This window comes from Equus quagga, chromosome 1, assembly GCF_021613505.1.
Source record: "Equus quagga isolate Etosha38 chromosome 1, UCLA_HA_Equagga_1.0, whole genome shotgun sequence".
Classification (NCBI taxonomy): Eukaryota; Metazoa; Chordata; class Mammalia; order Perissodactyla; family Equidae; genus Equus; species Equus quagga.
The window spans coordinates 9,297,536-9,312,894 of record NC_060267.1 but is presented as its reverse complement, the minus strand read 5'-3'; the positions used below and the strand labels follow the sequence as shown (position 1 = coordinate 9,312,894).

The 15,359-nt window shown below is 37.6% G+C and overlaps 1 protein-coding gene across 6 annotated transcripts in view; it reads left to right on the top strand.

Annotated features, from left to right (window-relative positions):
* Nucleotides 1-15,359, top strand: part of SLC16A7 (solute carrier family 16 member 7) — a 152,745-nt gene that overhangs the window by 20,662 nt on the left and 116,724 nt on the right. The window contains exon 1 of one of the 6 annotated variants that reach the window (XM_046675486.1): nt 12,395-12,491. The exons of 4 other annotated variants lie outside the window; for them this stretch is intronic. The gene's annotated coding sequence lies outside the window, so the exon portion shown is untranslated. Of the gene's footprint in view, nt 1-12,394; nt 12,492-15,359 lie in introns of those variants that run through there. One more of the 6 variants, XM_046675531.1, reaches the window with a different exon arrangement.

The window sequence follows — 15,359 nt, the reverse complement described above, 5'->3', positions numbered from 1 at the left end:
CTTCCTTGGGACTCCTTCAAGGAGTCCCTGAACCTCAGCCCAGGAGCTGAAGTCTTGCTACCCTAGAGTGGATCATGTCTGATGGCTTCTGGCTTGCCTGCACTTTGGGCTGTCGTGCATTATGCACTCTCCATCCGCTGGGCCATGATCCTGATTCATGGTATGGGTTCTTCCTCATTGTTACTAGCAATTGTCATATGTCCTCTAATTTTCAGTCTGACTTGAATGTCTCATTGTCTGTGCAGCTCATCTGACACTGTTCACCTTGTACCAGAATTGCCAAGCTACTAATTGTTTTCCTCTCATTCTTAGATTATAAGGACCTTGAAAGGTGAAATCAAGTCATAAACTCTTGGGATCCACACAGTGTTCCCCATTGTTTATTTCTTTCTGACAAATTAAGTCTCCTAGAATCATTGGCTCATACTCACATTGCCCTGTCTGAGTGTGATCAAACTACCATGTGTTGCTGTTTGGTGAATTATTTTGAAGCTGTTTAATATAGTTAATTTTTAAAAATATGTCAGAATAAAAGGCTGAAATTCCTTTAATGCTTCTCTTAGAATTTGATTAAAACTACGATTTAGTGCAAATTCAACCATGTGGCTATGTGGTGTGCATGTAGTTTTGTTTCACATTTTAAGGTACATAAAAATTAGTTTTTAAAATTTGTTTTAAAATATGAAACCTTTTTTTTCTCTATATACAAGCTAGGAAAGGGTGATTTGTTTTTTGTCCTGCCCACATTCTTTTTGGATAAGGGAGCTGATGGGGCACAAAGTAATATCTATTCATGTTAATTCAGGGATAGGAATTTGTCTTTGTTTGAGGAAACTATGCATTTCAGTGTTATTTTCAGTACTTCTTCAGATGTTTATAACTTTATCTGCTTTTCCATTCCACTCTCCAATCACACGCACCTTTGTGTTCTCTCATTATTCTGATTGAAGTGAATATGAAATTAATGCCTTGGTCACTAGCAAATTCTACAGTCAGATTGAAAAGGTTATGAACATGGACTGTGTGCCTCCCAAGTACTCTATTGTGTCCTCAAAATAAGGTGAAGATAAATTGTTAAGTGAACTAGAAAACTGTCTTTTAATGAAGGATAAGCTAACATTAGAAGTATCTATTTAATTACATGTTCAAACATTATTATCAACCTACTTATATGTTGCTGGGCTGCTGTCTAAGCCAGTATAATCTTCCTTCCAGGCTGAAAAATAGGTTGTTGTTCCCCTGTTAATCTTGGTGAGTTAAAATAGAATATGGAAATTTGTCAAACATTTCAATCTATTATACAGTAGATAAAATAAGTCAGACTGTAATTGTCTTTTTCTGTTATCAAATAGAATGAAGTACCTGACGAGTCTTTTGCCCACTTTTGTATAGGATTGCTTATCTTTTTATTGCTTATATGGGTTCTTTATATATCCTGTAGATAATGTATGTACGTATTACAAATACCTTCCTTCAGATTAAGGCTTTCATTTTCATTTTCTGTATAGTGTCTTTTTATAAATAGTTCTGAATTCTCATAGTTGAATTTATCAATTATTTCAGTCTCTTTTATTTGTTATTTCTTGCTTAATACATCCTTCCCAACCCCAAGGTCATAAAGATACTATCCTAAATGTCTCTTGGCACAGTCCAATAGGCTTTTCTACACTGAGGGAAATATTTTATATCTAGCACTGTCCAGTACAGTAGCCACTAGCCACATGTCACTACTGAACACTTGAAATGTGAATAGTGTGATTGAGGAGCTAAATTTTTAAATTTAGTTTTAATTAATTTATGTTTAAATTTAATTATCCTCTTCTGGGTATTGACTCTTGTATTGGATAGATCAGCTACAGCTTTGTTTTATCATGAATGGTCGTTCATTTGGTGTTCATTTTTCTGCATGGTGTGAGGGGAAAACCTAGTGCCATATTTTCCCATACGGATGACCAGTTGGCCTAGAGCAACACTTTATCCCTGCTGATTGACAACGACAGTTTTGAAATAAAAAATAAATTCTCTCTGTGCATGTGCTTATTTCTTGGCTTTCTGTTCTGTTCCTTGGTGAATTCGTCTACCCCGGCAGTAGCTTCTCGCCCTGTTGGTCACCCCAGCTTCGTAGGCCTTACTATGTAGTAATGCACATCCTCCTTTTGTTCTGTTTCAGAAATGACTTTGACCTTCTTGGCCTTTGACCTTTCAATACACTTTATACTCAGGTTTTCAAGTAAAAAAAATGGGGTTTTTTTCATTGCATTTGAATCAGTACATCAATTTGACATTTTATGATATTGAAGTTTTCAATTCATGAGCATGGTTTCTCTCTCTGTTTATTCACTCAGGTCTTCTTTCATTTTTAAAAGTTGTTATTATCTATAAAGGATTTACTATATTATATTTTAAAGGAAGAACTATAAAAGATATATATTTTTAAAAATTACATATTTTATGTTGTGTATTTATATGACTGCAATTTATTCTTGTATGATGATATTTTATCTATCAAAATTACTAAACTATCTAATGAATTCTAGTGTTTTATTGGTAGATTTTGCATCCCTCGCAGATAGCTGTATCTGTAACCTACGTATAAAACGAATTTTGTTTCTAACCTCTTATACTCAGTTTCTTTTTTTGTGTTTTACTATTTTGCCTCGGACTTTTAGTAAAATGTTGTCTAGATCTGCTGTTAGCAAATATTCTTGTCTTGTTCCTAATCTCTTAAAGTGATAACATTTAAAAGTGATGTTACAGATTTTTGTTTTTGTTTTTTGTTGGTTTTATAAATTTCATTCATCAAATGTAGAAATTTTTCTTCCATTTGTAGGTTGGTACCATTTTGAGATGATTTTATGATTTTTCCTGTATTCTATTAATGTGGGGGAATCAGAGTAATTTGCTGTTAAATATTTATTTATTTATTATTTGTTTTTCGGCCCTGAGTTATTCAGAATTGAATTAAAAACGAATCATAATCTTTAGTTCATGAAATGCTCTCATCATTCATAGCTATCTTTAATTATTTGTTAATATAAGGTAAACCAATGGACCCACCAACCAATTCAAGAATTAGAATGTTAACAAAAAATCTAAATTTACCCTTGTGCATCTTCCTGGTCTCATTCATTGCTCTTCTTCCCCCTGCCTCCAACCCCTTCCCAGAGCTAATTGCTATTGGAAATTTTGTGTTTGTTACTCATTTTCTTTCTTTTGGTTTTGTGTGGTTTTAACAATAGGTTATATGTAGGCAAAAGGTTTTTTTTAATGTTTAGTTCTCGTGTGTTTCTTCATGATCTCTTACTCTTTAATCATATTATAATCCTTTCCTGTTTAAAGCATATTTAATTTATATTTTCTGCTTGATAAATTTGCTATCTAATGTCTTTATGGACCTGATTCTACTCCGTATTTCTCCCAGTTCTGCTCGATGATGCCTTATAAATGAGCATGACCTGCGTCTTTATCCTGTGGGGATTATTCAAAGCCTGGGCTGGGCTGGGTTCCTAGTTGAGAGAATCTGCATTTCCTTTTGCCAGGACCTAGGGCATTACACAACCCTGTAAACTGTTTTTAGATGTTTGAGCCACCTGGATAGTATGAACTGGGCTGCAAAGCCACGTGAGGGATGGCTGCTGGTCACCAATCCCTCAGGTGATGTTTTTTGTTCCCTCCACTAGTGCCAAGTTTAGAGGCAGACTGGTTTGTTTCTTTGCAGTCACCAGCTATGGGGTGTGCGTGTGCGTGTGTGTGCTCATGTGTGTACTATTGCAAACTTATTTCTGGTGCAATGACAGCACAGTTTTAATGGGTCACAGAGGACATAGCACCTTTTAGACTTTCCATCTCTCGCTGGCCTTGGACCGTGTGGTCTGTCGCAGGCTTCCTTTGGCTGTGAAACCCCTAGTCCAGGTCCACCCAGTTCATCAAATGTCCCAAGAGGAAACTTGAATAAAGTACTCCTCTTAACTCTCTGGTTTCCCCTTTCACTTAGTTTTATTCTCTGGATATTTCTTACTTTCTTCTTATCTATTTTTCCTATTTTGTGTACAAATTTAGTTGCTTTCAATGGAGGGATATTTATACTACAAAGGACAGAGACCAGAACAAGTTAACTCAAGTCCTAAACTCCATAATTGGAAATACAGAGGAATTTCTTGGAACTTAATTTCAGGAAATAAGTCAGATCTTGCAGGAATGGTAAGGCCAGCCTGATTTTCCCCATAGCCTACCAATTTTCCATCCTGTTGCAATGCTGACTCACCCTCACTCCATCCCTCCACGTATTAGTTCAAATTTCTGAGATAGAAAATGAAGTTGTCTGAGCCTCATCTGTAGGTGGTGGTAGTAAGGTGATATATTATTTAAGGACAGTATATCATAACGGTTAGAGCTCAGGTTCTGCAACCAGCCTGGTTAGATTTGAATCTCAGCTCCAAATCCTGCTAGCATTGCAAGTTGGGAAACTTTCTTAATGATTCTGTGACTCAGTTTAGTACCTACCTCATAGTTGTGGTGAGGATTAAATGAGTTATTGCATGTAAAAGGAAACACTAAGAGTAATGCTTTGGATATAGTGGCTACTCGATAAATAATAATTATTTCTTTCCCCTCACTTGATGTAACCTCTGGTCTAATTGGCTGTGGCCTGGGGGTTAGAATCATGTGTTATGTTCTTTCATCACAACTGAGAAGCAAATTGAAAGAAAGGGAGGTGAGAACAAATATGCATAATGTAGACTGGTGAAATTGGAACAAAATAACATGTCAGTTTGGAGAAAATAACTTTTTTGTATAATTTCCTTTTATAATAATATACTTGAATGATAGAATTATTACTTAAAGAGACAGATTTTGTAAAAAAAAATTACATTGAATGAGCTATATTATGAGTAACATTTACACCTGAAATTTTTCCTATTTCAATTTGTCGTGTACTTATTGACAATCTACTGTGTGTGAAACACTGTATTATGTGAGGAGAGTAAAAGTAAGTAAAATTACAGGTTATACGAATAGAATCGTAAGCATTTTACAGAAGAAAGTCTCATTTTTTGCCTAAATAATTGTAGGAAAACCTTAAACGTTTCAAGGAATAATTTCCTCTGTCCTCCTTTTAACTGCCTGAAATTTTTTTCGTTATTTTTATTTGTCTTTTTAAGGGAAGAACATGTGACATAAAAGTGAAGGTTTGGACTCAGCCTAATTCCCCGAAAATTAGTATATCCAGTTATGTTCTGAGTTATGTCCAGGTCCTTTATAACTTAAAAATGAATTAATAAAACTAACAATGCTTTCAATTTGTACAGTCTTTTACAGTGAACACAGTGCCTTCATCCATCCATCTCATTAATTCAATGAGGTGGACCAATGCGATAATTGTCTCCATTTTACAGATGAATACAACCGAGGCTCACGGACTTTAAGTGACCCATTCACGTAGCATAGCAGCTACAGAGTGGAGTATAATTATAGGGGCCTTGAACCCAAGTTCAAGGTTCTTCCCATTACCCGCCAGCGACCAATCCTGTCACAGAAATGAATATACTGCTCTCCGAGTATTAAAGAACATTTCCTGAACTCACAGTACAGAGTACTTCAGAGTAACTCTGAACTCTAAAATACAAATTTCTGCTCATTTTTCCTTTGATTATTTTGCCTCTGGACTCTCAGGCTCACAGCCGACGACAACTTGGTTAGACTGAGTGACCGGGAAAGCAAGTTTTGTCTGGTGAAAACAAAAAGGATATATTGTAACCAGGACAGTTTTAATTCCTTTGCCACTGAGGAAAACAGATGTGAATTTTCCACCTGAATATGTATCATGTGAGAGTTCAACATGTAGCAACAAGAGAGTTTGTTCTCATAATATTTATAAATATCGTTTAATATAGTTTTTTTTCCCCGCTACTCTCAAGAACATGGAGGGAGAGAAGTTGTTCAAAGTGCTTGACCTTTAAATGTAGAGTGTATAAATTAATTCATGTTATTACTTCAGTTTCACGGCTGAGTTGTCTTGTAAATAAAACTTTTCCCTCATTAGAAATGAAGCCAATCTTGCAGTTCCCCATAGGCCTCATGTCTCTTACACCGTGCTATGCTTCATACAGTGACCTGGAACCCTGGAGAGTTTATGCACAATTGGTGAATTAAACCAGAAATAATGTCCTGTGGCATTATGTCACAACCTCAACGATGAAAAAAATCCATTAATGTCTTTTGCGTTTAATTAGAAAAATTTAAATGAATTGTTCCAAAAGTACATACAATTTCATAGGCCACTACTCAGATTTCTTGTGCTGTGTAAAGCACATATCCATTCCTTATGTAAACGGTGTTGTCATGCAGTTATCGATATATATATGTGTATGTACCAGTCTTTTAATTTTTATCTTTTTATGTCTGTTTGTCATTAATTTGTCTAGAGAGAAACCTTAGCCTCCTGAGGAAAGATTTTTTACCTTTACATAATGCCATATTTTTGTGCACAAATCTTCAGAGGAAGTAATATTGAATATGAGGACTTTCTCTGGATAAATCCATCATCTTTACTCAGTTCCGGTTCTTTTTTATCCATTTGAAAACCACCTTCCCTACCTTTGTCTCCTTCACAGCCTCCTCTTTTTCTATCACCTAACGCTATTTATTTCTGAAACCTCTGCTTTTTTCTTTCCTTACTCATTTCTTCAGTGATGTGTCTGTCTTCAGAGTGGCAGCACCGTGCTTCTAAGTTATGGTTTCCAGGACTGCAGTTCTTGCCCTAAATGACCCCTTTCGCTGCCGTCCTGCATGGTGTTGCCCATATGATTCAGTCTTCCATTCCTAGTGTGCCAGTGTTGCCAATCCATTTGTATCCACCCCATCTTCCACAATGGAAACACGAGGGTCGTTCTTGACATTTCTTACCACCCACATCCAAGTTTTCACCAAACCCTTAACACTCTCTGTATATCCTTGAATGCAGCATCTTTCTCCCATTCCTGTTACCATTGCTGTAGTCAGGATCTCTAATATCTTCCGCCTGAACTATTCTGCAGCGACTTTCTTCTCTTTTTTGTAATTCTCCACATTGCCTCAAAGCAATTGTACGAAAGAAAATCTAACCTAATCCCTCCCATGCTTAAAAACCTACATTGAACCCTCCCCTTGATGTTGTAACCCTTAACTTTCCTTTTACTCTCAAGCACTATCGTACCTTTTCAGTATCGATTCCTGCCCCTTCTGATCATGCACCCAATGACTCAGGGCCATCACATGCTAGACCTCATCAAGAGTTATGTCTTTGAATATTTTGCTCACCTTCTCCTCTAAATGCTTGTCGTTCATGACTCAGTTCACTAGTCACTTCCTCTATGAAAATACACCAGGGTGCCATAGGAAGCATTTATTGCTTTCACAGGAACTTAATTTACCCCTTTTGTAGCCTTTGGCACGTTTGACTATAATTATATGCTTATATATCTATCTTCTGTACAATGTATTGAGGAAAAAACATATCATATTCTTTATGTACGTGTGTGTTTTAACCCAGACCTAGCTTAGGGCCTACCATATGGTAGGTCCTCAATTACTGACTAAATAAATGAATCAATTAATTAATGCCCCACTCAGCACTCATTAAATTTTCCCATCCTTAAAATAGAGATAGAAATAATTTCTTAAGACTACATGGATTCGTAAACAACTCTTCTCCATCTCCATTTATATGATTTAGAGGTCAATTTATTTGTTAGTTTGTCTATCTATTTACCAAATTATCTGTCTTAGTCAGTTTGGGCTGTTATAACAAAATACCATAAACTGGTGGCTTAAACAGCAGACATTTATTTCTGACAATTCTGGAGGCTGGGAAGTCCAAGATCAAAGTGCTAACAAATTTGGTTCCCATGAGAGCCCTCTTCCTGGCTTGCAGATGGCCACCTGCTTGCTGTGTCCTCACATGATGGGAAAGAGAGGGCAAGAGAGTGAGGGAGAGAGACAATGAGAGAAAGAGCAAGTTCTCTGGCCTTTCTTTTGAGGGCACTGATGCCATGAGGATTCCCACATGACCCCATCTAAACCTATTTGCCTCCCAAAGGCCCCACCTCCTCATATCATTACATTGGGGATTAGGGCTTCAACATATCAATTTTGGGGGAACACAAACATTTGGTCCATAACATTTTTCATCTTCTGTGTCTGTCTGCCTCCATTTCTGCCACAGTCAATGATAGAACAGTACGTGGAGACGCAGTTTTCTCAAATGATAATAATCAAATTTTCTATCCAGAAGCTATGTACTTGACTATTAAAATGATATGCTCTTCTCATATTTGTTTAAAATATTATCTTATGCCAGTGTACATATTATACAGGAAACTATGAAAATTATCTACTTATAAGTAATTAAATGAAAGAAAACAAATTTGCCTTTATGAGCAACTTTTAAATGGAAGTGGCTGATGGTGTTTATAAGTCATTGCTATAAAAACCTTGTGCTGCAAAGCATTTAAGAATGTGTGCCTACGTAGAGTTTCTTAAGCTTCAAATTTTGTTGTCATTCCCCAAATATAGTATACACCTTTCTGTATCCAAACTTTTGATCTCTCAATTTAGTATGTTTTCTCTCACAGCCGGTACCTATGGATATTTAGCTTGCCCTTCAAGGACAGCTCAAATTCTACCCTTTTTAATAATGTCTATCCTGATGACTCCAGCTAGAATAATCCATTTCCCCTTTTGAATTTTCATAGCGCTCACTGATTGAATAATGGTTTTGGAACTCATTGTATATTATCTTGCTTTTTAAATTTTTTATGCGCGTGTGTAAACTTTTTGAAGAAAAACACTTTTACATCTTTTTATGTGAACAATAGGCGCTGAAGTGCCTTATACACAATAGCTCTAAATCATCACTTGTTGAAACAAGGAACAAAGGAGTGAGAACTGGATTAGCACTGTGGGAATTGTGATACCTCCCGACTCTCCCTTCCTTCTCTCTGTGTACACCACCGAAAATCCAGCAGAATGAGGGCCCCCTTTTGTGGTCACTTTCCTTGTTGTGATGAATTTTCTCTTCCAGAAGCTCATTGCCCTTGACCTTGAGCATTATGACAGCTTACTATTAAGTTGCATATGTTGGTTCACTAGTGGAACACTCTTAAAATATAAGCCGATTTTCTCTTTCCTAGGTTAAAATGTAACCCAGAACATGTGGCAGATAGTGGTAGTGCAACATGGTTGGAAGCTCATGCTTTAGAAGCACTGGCTGTTTACCAGTGGGTGAAAATTAGCAACTTGCTAAACCTCTTTAAGGCTGTTTCCTCATCTGCAAGACATAGGTAGTAAAACCTCTCTTTGCAGGGTTATTACAAGTATTGAACGAAACACACGTGGAACTTACTTGGCTCATACTGGGTGCTCGAAACAAGTCAGCTCCCTTCTTCCAACTAGTGGCTATAGGCTAAACAATGAAAATGATTCTTACTTAGCACAGAGTTGAAGAGCACTATGAGAAAACCTAACATAGTAGCTCTGTGACCTCAGGTTTTGGAAGTTTTGTCAAATGGATAGATATGCATTTAATTTTCAATAGTTTTTTTTCATAATAAGTTTCATAATAAACTTGTAAGATTAGATTTAATCTTTCCAGATGCTAAAGGTTAAGCTAATTCTCTGATAGGAAGATTAAATGATTAAAATCACTGGTTTTTTGGTATTCATAGAGGGAAGGCCTTCAGTTTCCTTTTTGTTATCTCATATTAGAAATATAAAATATATTACATTTGTTTCAGGACAAATAGCAAAGAAATTTGACTGTGTGTGTATTGTATTCTTTTTCAATAAGAAATGCTTACAGCTACGTATTAAATACTTGGGTGTTCTTAGCTTATTTTTGGTTAAAATTCAAAATTAGAAATGTTTCAGAATAGTTTTAAGGTCAAGGGTGATGTAGAGATTGATGGAAATGTGCTTTAAAGCTGCGTCAGTTTGGCTTCCTGAAGAATCTGGCGTACTACAAGGCGATTTCTTCAACTGCTATTGGGAATTGGATTTATTTTCTTCCTGAACTAAAGCTTATAGCTCAGGCAAAGACATGAGCTCTTGTGCTGCTAGAATAGGCATTTAGGAAGAAAACGGATTCCTTTCTGTACTTTTGTTTGTAGGAAAATGTCATGTCAGTTACCTGCTGAAGACAAACCTCAATAATTCTAGGATATCAAACTTGAAATAGATGAAGACATCTGCCAGGAAAGGAAAATTGGTGCTGAATTCAACAAGACCTAATAATGCAGTTATATTTAGATTCCAGTGACCACCAAGAAATGTTATCATTTGTGCTGTTATGTATTATTATATATACCTGTCTCATGCATGCATTTAAAATATATATTGAGTACTTTACGTGTAAAGCACTGTTTTAGGTAGAGGTGGTTGGGAAAGTAAATATAAGGAAGACCTGGTCCATGGCCACAGGAGGTTAAATTCGTGTGTGTGTCTATGTGTGCATGTTTGTGTGTGGGGAGTGGGGGATGGGGAGAGTTAAATAAGCAAATAAATGACTGTAGTGTAACACAAGACAGAATATAAGGACCACCAGAGAGAGAAACAAATCTGAGAATGGAGGGGTCACATTTTGATGGGATGATGTCAATTAGAAGGTACCTTTGCATCTGGGCCTCAAAGGTCAGTGGGTGAATGAATGAATGACACACCAGCTGAGCAAAATCTGGGGCCTGAGCAGAAAGGAAGGAAGGAAGGAAGAAAGAAAGGAAGGAAGGAAAGAAGGCTTGTATTAATTTAATTTCATTTAAGGCCATGTGAATGGGAAGAAAGTAGATTAAACCTCAGTGCTACAATTGGGTGTTATTTCACTTTTAGGCACATTTAACAAAGTGTGATTTTAAATGTGTAATTTTAAATGGAAAAAGGAGGGGATCAAAGTTTCCAATCCTGATTTTCTTTTGATTCTTTAAACCAGTCTGAGTTTCTCAGCCTCAGCACTATTGGTATCTTGGACTGGATAATTCCTTTCGTGGAGGATGTTCAGCTGCATCCCTGGCCTCTCTCCACGGCTGGGACTCCAGCAGGCAGCCGAGGCAGCGAGGCCACAGTATTTAAGGTGGCTCTCATCCTCAGGGTTGTGTAAGTTTTAATCTTGCACTTGCATGACCCTAAAATGAGTGCATCCCTCGTTAAATTTTGAGCCCTAGGCGCCCCCCTTGCCTCGCCACAGTGCAGGCACTGCCTCTATCCCTAGAAGCCAGTAGCAGCCTCCCAGTGTGACAGCCACATGTGTCACTAAACAATGCCCACTATCCTGTTGGGAACTCAGTCCCTCTGGTTAAGAACCACTGCAGACTAACTGAGATAACTCAGCCTATTTCTCTTTCATTTGTAAAATGCCAAGAGGAGCAGCCAACAGTGTGAACGTTTTTGTACTCAAGATAGCAACTAAACACAGGTGTATTTTGGGCCGTATGTGAGTGGTTAGACCCTCTTGGGGGGCACGGGTGTGAAGAGAGAGCTGTGAAAAGAAAATGCTGTGATTGATGGGCTGATGGACCTTGGCATTAGGAAGAGACAATGGTTTGTATGAAGTTACGTAAAGGGAAGGAATCGCTTGTGCCGTTAATAATATACCTGACTGCTAGGCTTGGCTGTGTTGAAGAATAACAATTCTGCTGTCAGTCTCGGGGTGGATATTACAAGATTTCGAAGTACATTCTCCTGGTCCTATACAAATGCTCAAAAAATCCACAATGTGCTTATACTTTATTATTTTTTTAAAACCAAATTAAATAGTCTTCTCGGTTAATACTTCATTGTGTTATCTATATATGTATCTTCCCTACCTACTCTATACTGCTTTCTTGGGATGGGAAGGAAGCTGCAGCACTTGGGGAGATGCAGGTTGTACAGTGTGGCTGCCAAGAAGATTCCAGAGACATCAGACCCTCACAGACAACTAATCATATCAGTTAGTATGACATCGCAAAGCCACATCATAGTGTGCTGTCCCTTTTCATGGTGAGGGTTAAAGAAGAGTGATATGGCCACTTAATGTTTAGCGATAGAGTTTAATCCCTCAAATTCCAGATGTCTCACATTCAATAACGTGTCAACCAGCACATTGCTCCCTATTTTTTGTGGCACTTACTACAAAAGTTGGTACGTGGTAATAAAAACAAATTAAACAATTGAGTTTAGAGCTCCCTAACTTCTGCCAGGCAGTGTCCTATGTGTTTGCATTTATTGCTCAGTAACTCTTCGTGGTGGTTAATATTATTAGCCCTGTTTTGTGGCTATGGAAAGTAAATGTAGCCAGGCTCATTAACTTGCCCACTGTCATGTGGTTAGGATCACTTGATTCCAGATCTGCCAGCTCAGAGGCAGTGTTCTTAAATATTACTTCAGGGCTGCCTGTAAATAGCTTTGTAGATTGTGCAGGGCACCACTCCAGGTGGCCCCATCTGCAGTGTGCACGCTGCAAGTGCTCTGAGATTATACTGGTAGGTACAAGAGGATTCCAGTGCTTTTCGGTGTTACTTATTTTTAAATTTTTCTTGAATGGTATAAAGTGAGTGATGGGAATGTGGGCAGTGATTCCTTCCTTCCTTCCTTCTTTCCTTCCTTTCTTTTTCTTCTGCATGGACATGCATAGATGTAAGTCCCATTGAGGAAAGGATAGAGTTCAGCTGAAAGGTTGTTCTTTCCCATTGTGATTTCCCATATTCGAGTGCAGCTAACGCACTTAGGAGAATGAGCCTGCCCCTTCAGAACTACTCCTTCAGCTAGTGTTCGTGAAAATTGTGTAATGCCACCAGAGTTCTTTTTCTGAGGCCTGAGGCCAGAATATTCTCTCACTATTATTTATTATCGTCATGGAGCCATTAGCTTTTGCCATTAGAAACTCTACTTATCCTAAAGGTGTTGCCGCTGGATGTATGTGCTCCAAATTCTCATTACAAGCTGCTGACCTCTCCCTATAAATCTCAGATTGGAGTTATCAGCTTTCTACTTGTTGGCCCTAATTGGAAAGTTCTCTTCTATATCCAGGTACAAAATGTGCTATCAGAGCTTGAATTTCTGCCCCTTATTAACATTGCCTTTGTGACTTATTTCCTCAATTCTTTTTCCATTGGCAATCCGGCTGAAACAAATTCCTCGGTTTTATATACAAAGTGAGCTTATGGTAGGACACATTACAAACCATGCAGCGTAGTCAGTGAAAGCACAGTCTAATACTTTTACCATTAGGGAATATTAAAATGTCCTTTACTTTACTAATTAATTACTTGCATACCATTTTTCACTTAATAATCTAGATATAAATTCATGAATTTTTCAGCAGTGTGAAACTCATTTTATAGTTTGAAAAGCCAAGTGTCAGCAAGGATTTGTACAGAATTGTGTTATCATTTCCTGAAACCTACCCACACTTCAGATGGATTCTAATTTGGCAAGACTCTTGTGTAATCCAGAGGTAGCAGAGGGAATGTTTGTGACCTGGTTCATCAGTCCATCGGAAAAGAATATTTCCCTGAGAGAATCCTTCAGATTTCCCCTCTGTTTAAGCTGGTGGGTTTCCCAGGGTCTGTCACCACATCCGCTTTAAGAGACGGGAAGCTTATGTACTGTACTTAGAGACTCTGAAACACTCAGACATCCCTGTTCTGGGTTCTTTACGTATGTTAATCCTGACATGCTAGAATCAGTCTTACTCGGGAAAATTCATCTTAGGCGCATACTTAGAAGTATTTATATTTTCAGTCCATATTTAAATATTTGAACAGTTACTTCATGAATTTCAATTACATAGCACTTACTTTGAAACAATTGTGTAGGGTATGTGGATGTGTTTTGTTTTCTTTAGGTTTTTATTTTTTTTCTGTTTAAAACTAATGAAACAGTCTTCAAATAAATAAAACTTGAGCTTCATGAACTCATGACATAAAATGATCAATACTGTATAGGTTTGACCTTAAGACCTACGTAGAATTACAGTTTTTCCAAGAAATTAAACGTGAATGCTTCATTTTTCGTCAGAGGGACTTATTTTTCTCAGCATTAATGTCAAGAAACAATCGAAGAGGAAAAAATTGAATTTACAAACTTTTCATCCTTTAAATTTGAGCTTAAATTATCATCCTCTTTTCTCTAATATATGGAAAAGAAGTTTTCCAGGCCTTTTCTGATTAGGTTATTCTACGGAATATTCAGACTATGTGCTTCTCTTATATTGGGTGACAAAAATAGGTGTACAAAGTAGAAATTTATTAATGGATATTGTTACTTTCAGAATTATAGGGGTGGTGGGCAAGTTCAGCTGGAGAGACAATAGATATGTTAAAAGATAAACTGAGGCATATTAAGAATTTTAAGAGTTTATTTAAGGGCCGGCCCCGTGGTGGAGTAGTTAAGTTTGCGGGCTCCACCTTCGGTGGCCCATGGTTTCTCCGGTTCAGATCCTGGGCGCAGACGTGGCCCCGCTCATCAGGTCATGCTGAGGCAGCATCCCCCATGCCGTAACCAGAAGGACCTACAACTAGAATATACAACTATGTACTGGGGGGCTTTGGGGAGAAGAAAAAAAAAAGAGAAGTTTGGCAAAAGTTGTTAGCTCAGGTGCCAATCTTTAAAAAAAAAAATGTTTATTTGAGTGAAAATTGATTTGAATTGGGCAACGACAAATCAGATGTGGTTCCGAGCGTCCACTTACAGGAGCTGGGGAGAGACTGTTATAGAGAAAAGGCAGAAGCAAAGCAGGGACATTGTTTGATTGGCTTTAGCTTAAAGCCTAGTTGGCTGTTTGCGATCCTCTGTCCTTAGCGTTTCGATTTTGTTACCTTGAAGTACTTACAGGTTTAGATTTTGCTTTGCTGAGGTAGGCCTCCATGGCATTAGAGCCACAGCAGTCTAATGGCCTCTGTGTTAATTAATTTAACAACTAGTACATACTTTTGGATATTTATTATGAATTTGATTACATAAATTTAAGATCAGAGATTTCAGCTTTCATGTAGCACCAGACACACTGTGTTAATCCAGATGTGACTGTCTGAGCGCATGGACGTGACATGTTATTTTTCAGATAGTACGTAGATTAGGAGAATAATTCCTGATTTCGAATAACTTAGAAAATTTGGTTTCTGTTTCCGATATAGGTCTGTACCAGTTGAGTAACACTGACCTCTTCGCTGCTTTCTTTATAGAGAAAAGGAGGCCATACTAATGGGTAATAGTCAGCCTCCATCCTTGAGTGTTGAAGAAGGTACTGCCACCAGGTCACACCCTTCAGTTGTAAACCCGGTCATTTCTGGTTTAGTACAAAGGTTATCTTTGTTTCCACTTCAGGTTATCCTTCGTAAAAGAAGCAG